Source organism: Rattus rattus, chromosome 2 (genome assembly GCF_011064425.1).
Source record: "Rattus rattus isolate New Zealand chromosome 2, Rrattus_CSIRO_v1, whole genome shotgun sequence".
Taxonomy (NCBI): Eukaryota; Metazoa; Chordata; class Mammalia; order Rodentia; family Muridae; genus Rattus; species Rattus rattus.
The window spans coordinates 174,094,844-174,103,063 of NC_046155.1; positions in this window are offsets into that span (position 1 = coordinate 174,094,844).

Below are 8,220 nucleotides of genomic sequence, written 5' to 3' on the forward strand. Positions count from 1 at the left end.
TGCTGGCAATGGTTGAACTGGAAAAATATCATCCTGAGTGTAGCTAACCCAATCACAGAAAGACATACATGGTATGCACTCACTGACAAGTGGCTATTAGCCCAAATGCTTGAATTACCCTAGATGCCTAGAACAAATGAAACTCAAGACGGATGACTAAAATGTGAAGGTCACTCCTTTTTAAAAGGGGGAATATTTGGCAGGGAAGAGAGAGGCAAAGTTTAAAACAGAGACTGAAGGAACACCATTCAGAGCCTGGCCCCACATGTGGCCCATACATATACAGCCACCCAATTAGACAAGATGGATGAAGCAAAGAAGGCAGACCGACAGGAGCCGATGTAGATCGCTTCCTGAGAGACACAGCCAGAATACAGCAAAACACAGAGGCGAATGCCAGCAGCAAACCACTGAACTGAGAACAGGACCCCAAGTTGAAGGAATCAGAGAAACAACTGAAGAGCTTGAAGGGGCTTGAGACCCCATATGTACAACAATGCCAAGCAACCAGAGCTTCCAGGGACTAAGCCACTACCTAAAGACTATACATGGACTGACCCTGACTTGACCCAGAGGTAGCAATGAATATCCAGTAAGAGCACCAGTGGAAGGGAAGCCCTGGGTCCTGTTAAGACTGAACCCCCCAGTGAACTAGACTGTCGGAGGGAGGGCGGCAATGGGGGGAGGGTGGGGAGGGAACACCCATAAGGAAGGGGGGGGAGGAAGGGATGTTTGCCCGGAAACCAGGAAAGGGAATAACACTCGAAATGTATATAAGAAATACTCAAGTTAATAAAAAAAAAAAACCACTCTGGAAATCAGTCTGGAGGTTCCTCAGAAAATTGGACATAGTACTACCTGAGGACCCAGCTATACCACTCCACGGTATATGCCCAATAGATGCTCCAACATATAGCAAGGACACATATTCCATTATGTTCATAGCAACCCTATATATAACAGCCAGAAGCTAGAAACAACCCAGATGTCCCTCAACAGAGGAATGCATATAGAAAATGAGGTACATTTATGCAATGGAATACCACTCAGATATCAAAATCAGTGACTCCATGAAATTCACCTGCAAATAGATCAAACTAGAAAATATCCTGAATGAGGTAAGACAGTCACAAAAGAACACACATGGTATTTACTCACTGATCAGTTAATAATAGGGAAAAAAAACCTTGTAATACCCATGATACAACTTACAGACCATATGAAGGTCAAGAAAAAGGAAGACCCAAGTGTGGATTCCTCAGTCCTACCTAGAAGGGGAAACAAAATAATCATAGGAAGTAAATGGTGGGTAAGATGGGGGGAAGATAGGAGGGGAGAGGAAAAAAGCAGTCAGGATCAGGTGTGGAAAGAGACAAGGAAGATGTACAGAGGGTCAGAAAAATGAACAAAGGTGTGTAGCAATAGGGATGGGGAATTGGGGTAGACAACAGAAAGTCCCAGATGCCAGGAGAGCAAGAGGCTCCCAGGACCCGACAGGGATGACGTTAGCTGAAATACAAAGGGGAGAGAGAACCTGTATCCAGAGACCATATCCAGAGGTTAGGCACAGCCCCCGGTTGAAGGAAGGAGCCACCCACCCACATACAAAATTTTATCCCAGAATTGCTCTTATCTAAAGGAAATATGGGGACAAAGAGTGGAGCAGAAACTGCAGGAAATGCCATCCAGAGACTGCCCCACCTAGAGATCCATCCCATATGCAGCCACCAAACCCAGACACTATTGCTGATGCCAAGAAGTGCTTGCTGACAGGAACCTGATATGGATGTCTCCTGAGAGCTTGCATCCAGGCTTCAGATTGAGCAGGAGGACCCCAATGGAGAAGTTAGGGGAAGGACTGAAGGAGCTGAAGGGGTTGCAACCCCATAGGAAGACCAACAGTATCAACCAACCAAATCCCCCAGAGCTCCCAGGGACTAAACCATCAACCAAAGAATACACATAGAGGGACCCATGGCCCCAGCTGCTTATGTAGCAGAGGATGGCCTTGCCTGGCATCAAAGGGAGGGGAGGCCCTTGGTCCTGTGAAGACTTGATACCACAGCATAGGGGAATACTAGGGCAGTGGGGCAGGAGTGGGCAGGTGGATGAGGGAGTGCCCTCATGGAGGCAGGGGAGGGGTGAGTTGGGGGTTCTGGGAGAGGAAACTGGGAAGGGGGATAACATTTGAAGTGTAAGTAAACAAAATAACCAATAAAAAAATGTCTACTCTCTGCAGCCTGTGTTTCCAGTCTCATGCTTGAAGTCAGGGAATAAATCTAATAGAGAATGGAAAGTTGAAGTCCTAATTTTCCATGAAATGTTTTATAAAACCACTAGATCATTCTTCCATGATGAAATTGAATAGTGGCCAAAAACACACATTGAAGTACCAACGAAGTCAGAAAACAGTGAGAGAGTTTGTGAATGTAAAGAAAAGCATTGCCCAGAAAAAAATAAGAAAGATGGGGTCAAGACATGACTCAATGGTTGCTTACAGGCTGCTCTCCAGAAGATCTGAATTTTGTTCCCAGCACTGAGATCATTCGCCTCTCAGTCACCTGTAACTTCAGCTCCACAGGATGCTTCTGCTAGCTTCTGCAGGTTACACACATGTGTGGTATATACAAACACACACACACACACACACACACACACACACACACACACACACACAAATAAAATAAATAAGGGCCAGATGTGGGGACACACGCCTTAAATCCCAGTGCCTGGCTGCTGCTGAGAAGGATGACCAAGAGGAATTCCAGGGTGAATGGACCTCACCAGTGCCTGAGTTCACTGCTGCTCAGCCTGAGGTGGCAGACTGGTCTGAGGGTGTGCAGGTGCCCCTGTGCCCATCCAGCAGTTTCCCATGGAAGACTGGAGTGTGCAGTCAGCCACTGAGGACTGGTCAGCAGCTCCCCGCAGTGCAGGCCACTGAATGGGTTGGAGCCACCACTGAGTGGTCCTCAGCTGCTCTGCAGACACCCAAGCGAAGGAAAAAAAAAGGTGGAAGTAAAAAAAATAAAGTTCCTTAAAAGCTGCAAAAAAATGCAAGTGGAAAACAAAGTTGAGGACAATTGTTTACCAACTTGCTGTTCTTCCCAAGCATGGAATCGGGAGAACATCGTAGTTGTTGTCGTTGTTGTCGTCGTTGTTATCATCATCAGTGTATGCTAACACACTGATGTGTACAGTCACATAGTTTTGTATTTTGAATTTGATTTTGATTTTGCATATGAAAAATGTGATCTTTTTGGGGGCTTATTTATTTTACTTAGCATAATGATCTCTAGTTCCACCCATTTTCCTGAAAATGTCACAAGTTCATTCTTCACTTAGGTGGAGTAAAATTCTGTTGTGCCTAGGTACCACAGTTTTTACATCCACTCATTTGTTGATGGACATCGAGGGGAGATCTGCATCCCAGGTATTCTGAATAGTGCAGCAATCAACATGGGTGTACAAAGAGCTCATAGTCACTTAGAAATAGTTGTGTACATTCATAACAGATATACCACTATTACACCAGTGGGCAAACTTGGCCTGGCAAATTGGTCTTGCAACCTGAAAGGTCTGCTGTTTGGCAAGGTTGCTGAGGACTTTGACAATAGCCTATATTATTTAAGAATCTCTGGGAGTTACTTGACCAAAAAAACTCATAGCAAGGTATTCTACTGGCATTGAGATTTCTGTTTAATAATGAGTAGTTGGAATGGAAGTGTCTCATATTCTCTTGGGTATCTGGATACTTGTTCTCCAGTTGGTGACATTGTTTGGGGAGGCTTAGAGGGTGTGACTTGCTGGAAGAAGTATAACTCTGGGGGCATATTTTAAGAATATAAAGACTTGGGGTTGGGGATTTAGCTCAGTGGTAGAGCTACCTAGCAAGTGCAAGGCCCTGGGTTCGGTCCCCAGCTCCAAAAAAAAACCAAAAAAAAAAAAAAAAAAAAAAAAAAAAAAAAGAATATAAAGACTTGTGCGGGTTGGGGATTTAGCTCAGTGGTAGAGCGCTCGCCTAGCAAGTGCAAGGCCCTGGGTTCGGTCCTCAGCTCCGGAAAAAAAAAATCCCAGTGCCTCAGAGGCAGAAACCTACAAAATGAGTTCCAGGACAGCCAAGTCTATGTAGAGAGTCCCTGTCTCCAAAAAGTAAATAAATAAGATGAAAATCATTACCTTTAAAATATACATATATGAGAAAACTATGGAAAAAATAAAAGTCTAAGACAGGATAGACTGGGGGGAGAGTACAGTGTGAAGCCCAGGGATAGGAGGTGTCTTGGGAAAGGCTGCCTAGCAGGAGGCATGGCTAAATCAAGGACAAATTACAGGACTCTTCCTCCCAGACGACATGGACTAGCTTGTCACTCGTGGAGTCAATGACCTTACTTACTGCACATCATTTGATGTACCCAGATGAAAACATCTCTCTTCCAAATGCAATGAGACTCTCAGACGACTTTATTAAGCAAAAAATGCAAAGTAACTGTCAAAGATGTGCATTTCCCAAGTTGAACTACATCAGGAAGAAAATTCTGAATTTTTTAATTAGAAGTCATTAAAAGTTCTTATGTGGCAGTGGGAATTCTAACAGCCCTTGAAACAAGTGGAGCCTTGAGCAGGACCACAGAGAACTCACTGTTCCACAGGAGACATGACTCCTGGCCAACATGAATAAAGTTCACAAGTTATTTCACAGAGGATCTTCTGAGAGTGGCTATTTTACTAAGCTGTAAATACTTAAGAAAGAGTTTTCTCCCAGAACAATCATTGCTGGTCCTTGACACTCCTGGCTGGTCAGGCTCATACCACCAACACCTACTACTGCCGCCTGCTCAATGTCCGCCAGCCAACATTGTTCTTCCTATGGGGTTGCAATCTCTCTGCTCCTCTGGTCGTTCCCCAGCTTCCCACTTGGGTCCCAGAGTTCAATCTGATGATTGAAGACTCTCACTATTCTTGCGGTATGTTTCAAAGGCCTTCACTGTACATCTGGGGACCACCGCACCTAGGACTCCACCCGATCTGCAAGACACCAAACCCCAACACTGCTGTTACAAAGAGGCGCTTACTGACAGGAACCTGATGTGGCTGTTCCCTGGGCGGTTCTGCCAGCATCTGACCAATGCAGATGCGGATGCTTGGAGCCAACCATTAGACAGGGGATTTACAAACATTGAGGAATAGAGTGGGGGGTCCAAGGATAGGTGCTTCCCATTGGCTCAGTTTGAAATGCTAATGATGCTCTATTTGCATTGGGAAGGACTCCAGATGTCTTCCCTATGTGGCTGATTGATATGGCCTTCAAGTGATTGCTACAAGAAATGCTTAAAAAGCATCCCACACCTATCGCTGGCAAGACACCAGCAGACAGGCCAACCTGTCAACCTGGCAGACTCTCTGACTCAAAGCTCCTTTCCAACCAGTTTGCTAAGTTCCCATGACCAGCTGTTGCCACGCCAGCCATGTGCTTCCAAATTCCCAAGGTTAGCTGGGGTGCACTTCTCGTAAACCCATGCTGCTATATGTTTCTCTGGGACTCAGTTGAGTCGCCCTGTGAAGGAAAACACCACACAACCTTAGTTTAGAATCAACAGGTAACACAATCGCTGGGCGCAAAAACTAGCATCCTCATTTTGTAAGCTATTCTATATTATAAATCCTCCCGTGGTGGATCTGGGCAGATCTGCCACCTGAACTAGAAGCCTCCGGTTACGTGCAGTGTGCCTCCCTACTCTTCTCCTGTCCAAAAAGAAAGTTTGTTTCTCCTGCCTTCCGGACCTGGAAGTCCCGCCTCCTTCTCGCCCAGTGATCCGTCCCTTGAAATATTTATTCGTTAGGGGAAGGTTCTGCCACTAGTGAGGTGTCTGGTTACTTGTTCCAGAGAAGGTAGAGGAGGCATTCAGGGAGTGGCCCAATTTCTACTGTTCTCAATTCTGACATTCACAGCGTTTGAGTTCATTCAGCCTTACCCATTCTTCTCTCTGGTGCCATGGTCCACTGGCCCTACAAGCTGATGAGTTGGCTCAGCAGGTAAAGGTACTTGCCACTTACCAAGCCTGACAACCTGAGTTCAACACTCAGGCTTCACACGATATAAGGAGAGAGACCAACACTCTACTCCCAAGCCCCAATACACATGTAAAACAAATAACAGTGAAATAAATATTTCACCCTTGACATCTTTTAAAGCCACCACACTTTTGTGAGGGTGTGTACGTTGTATCTTATTGTGATATTTCAAACTTGGATATTTACACAATTGGTTTTATTCATTCTTCCATTCCTCTCTATGGGAAAACCCTGCACAGCCTACCATGTCCAGATAGCTCCTCTGAACTTGGCATAAAATGGAGGACTCCCTTTTTAAGCAGAGCTTCCATTTCTCTCCCTGACCTTATCTGGGGAGCACAACCACTACACCCTCTACTGAGGATGGTCACATAGTCCTTGGCAAACCTACAAGTTCAACTCCCTCTTTCCTAATAAGAATCTGCCCCGCAAGTACCTGAGATTCCTGGAATGCCTCTCCATATAAATGATGCATTCACAGTACTTTGAACTAGAGTTTCAAATGGTTTACATTCACCCTGGAGACTCCTTCCCACTCTCCAAGCCTCATATATAGCCCTTGTCTACACCCAATGAAGTGCATGCACACAACTGTTCCATTAAAGACTGTCTAAGCGAGCTGTTTCGTTGAATATCCTCTGAGAGAGCTGTAACAAGATCCTCGGAGAAGGCCTCTCCCTCCAGCCCACACTGCAGATCCCACCCACTCCAGGCTTCGCTCCCTCCTTCCAGTGTGGTGCGCCTCAGTGCCTGGGCGCCCTGAGGGAGGAAGCAGTGCTCACAGAACCATAGTTCCCTAGTCCTTCCCATACCCCACCCTTTCATCTCTATCTTCTCTGAATTTACTTCATCTAGGGGTTCGAGGGGTCGCTCCGTGTTTACGAGAACTTGGTGTTCCACGAAGGACCGGGGTTCAGCTCTCGGCACCAACACAGTTCACAAACATCCATAATTACAGTTCCAGGGTAAATGGAATATACAGACACATGTGGAAGCAAAACACGCATGTAGATAAAAATAAGTAAATCTAATTTTTTTAAAATTATTTCATCTAAGAGCTGGAGAGATAACGCAGCAGTTACGTGCACACATTGTTTTTCCAGTGGACTCACAGCTGGTAGCTCACAGTCCTTTTAAAGTCTGGCCCCAAAGAATGCTATGCCCTCTTCTGGCCTCCACAGACATTGCATGAACATGGTGCATTTGGGTATATGCAGGCAAAAGATCCAACCATATAAAAATAAACCGTTTTTTAAAACATTTTTTAGAGATTTATTTATTTATTTTATGTATGTAAGTACAATGTCGCTCTCTTCAGACCCATCAGAAGAGGGCATCAGATCCCATTACAGATGGTTGTGAGCCACAGTGTGGTTGCTGGGAATTGGACTCAGGACCTCTTGGAAGAGCAGTCAGTGCTCTTAACCACTGAGCTATCTCTTCAGCCCCACAAATCTGTTTTTAATCCCTCATCTAAATGTATCTCTTTTTTTGTTTTCTACCTAAGAGAGGAAATATCATCCTTGTCTTGCTGACTCTGACTTAACTTTCCTTAATAGGATGATAGTAAATTCTAGCCACACTCTTGCCAATAACAAAGCTCTGAAACTTTTGTCTAAATAACAAAATACCATTTTTCTGTAATACAACCTATTTGAAGCCAACTCCTCATCACGACACCCATTCCATAGTTTTGGAATTGTGGATACTGTGGTGAGAAGCATAGATAAGCATCTATCTCTGCTGTAGACTGACATTAGTGTTTCATGTTTAATTTTTGGAGTTCTTTATGTATCCCAGATACTAAACCTCTGTCTGAAGTACAGCTCATAAATATTCTACTGAATTCTCTCCACAGTTTCTTAACTTGAGTTGTCAGGTTCCTGAAACAAGCACTTTACCCAGTGAGCCATCTTGAGGGTCCCCTCACAGTTTTGAATATATAGTTATAATTAATTGCTATCATCCTGTGATGGGAAAGAATACTGAAGCAAGGTAGTTAGACTTTCTAAAACCACACAGCCTTGAAATTGCATAATACAGATTTTTTTTAAACCCACTTGAGGGTAGGAGAGATGTCTCAGTGGTTAAGAGCACTGACTACTCTTCCAGAGGTCCTGAGTTCAAATCCCAGCAACCACATGGTGG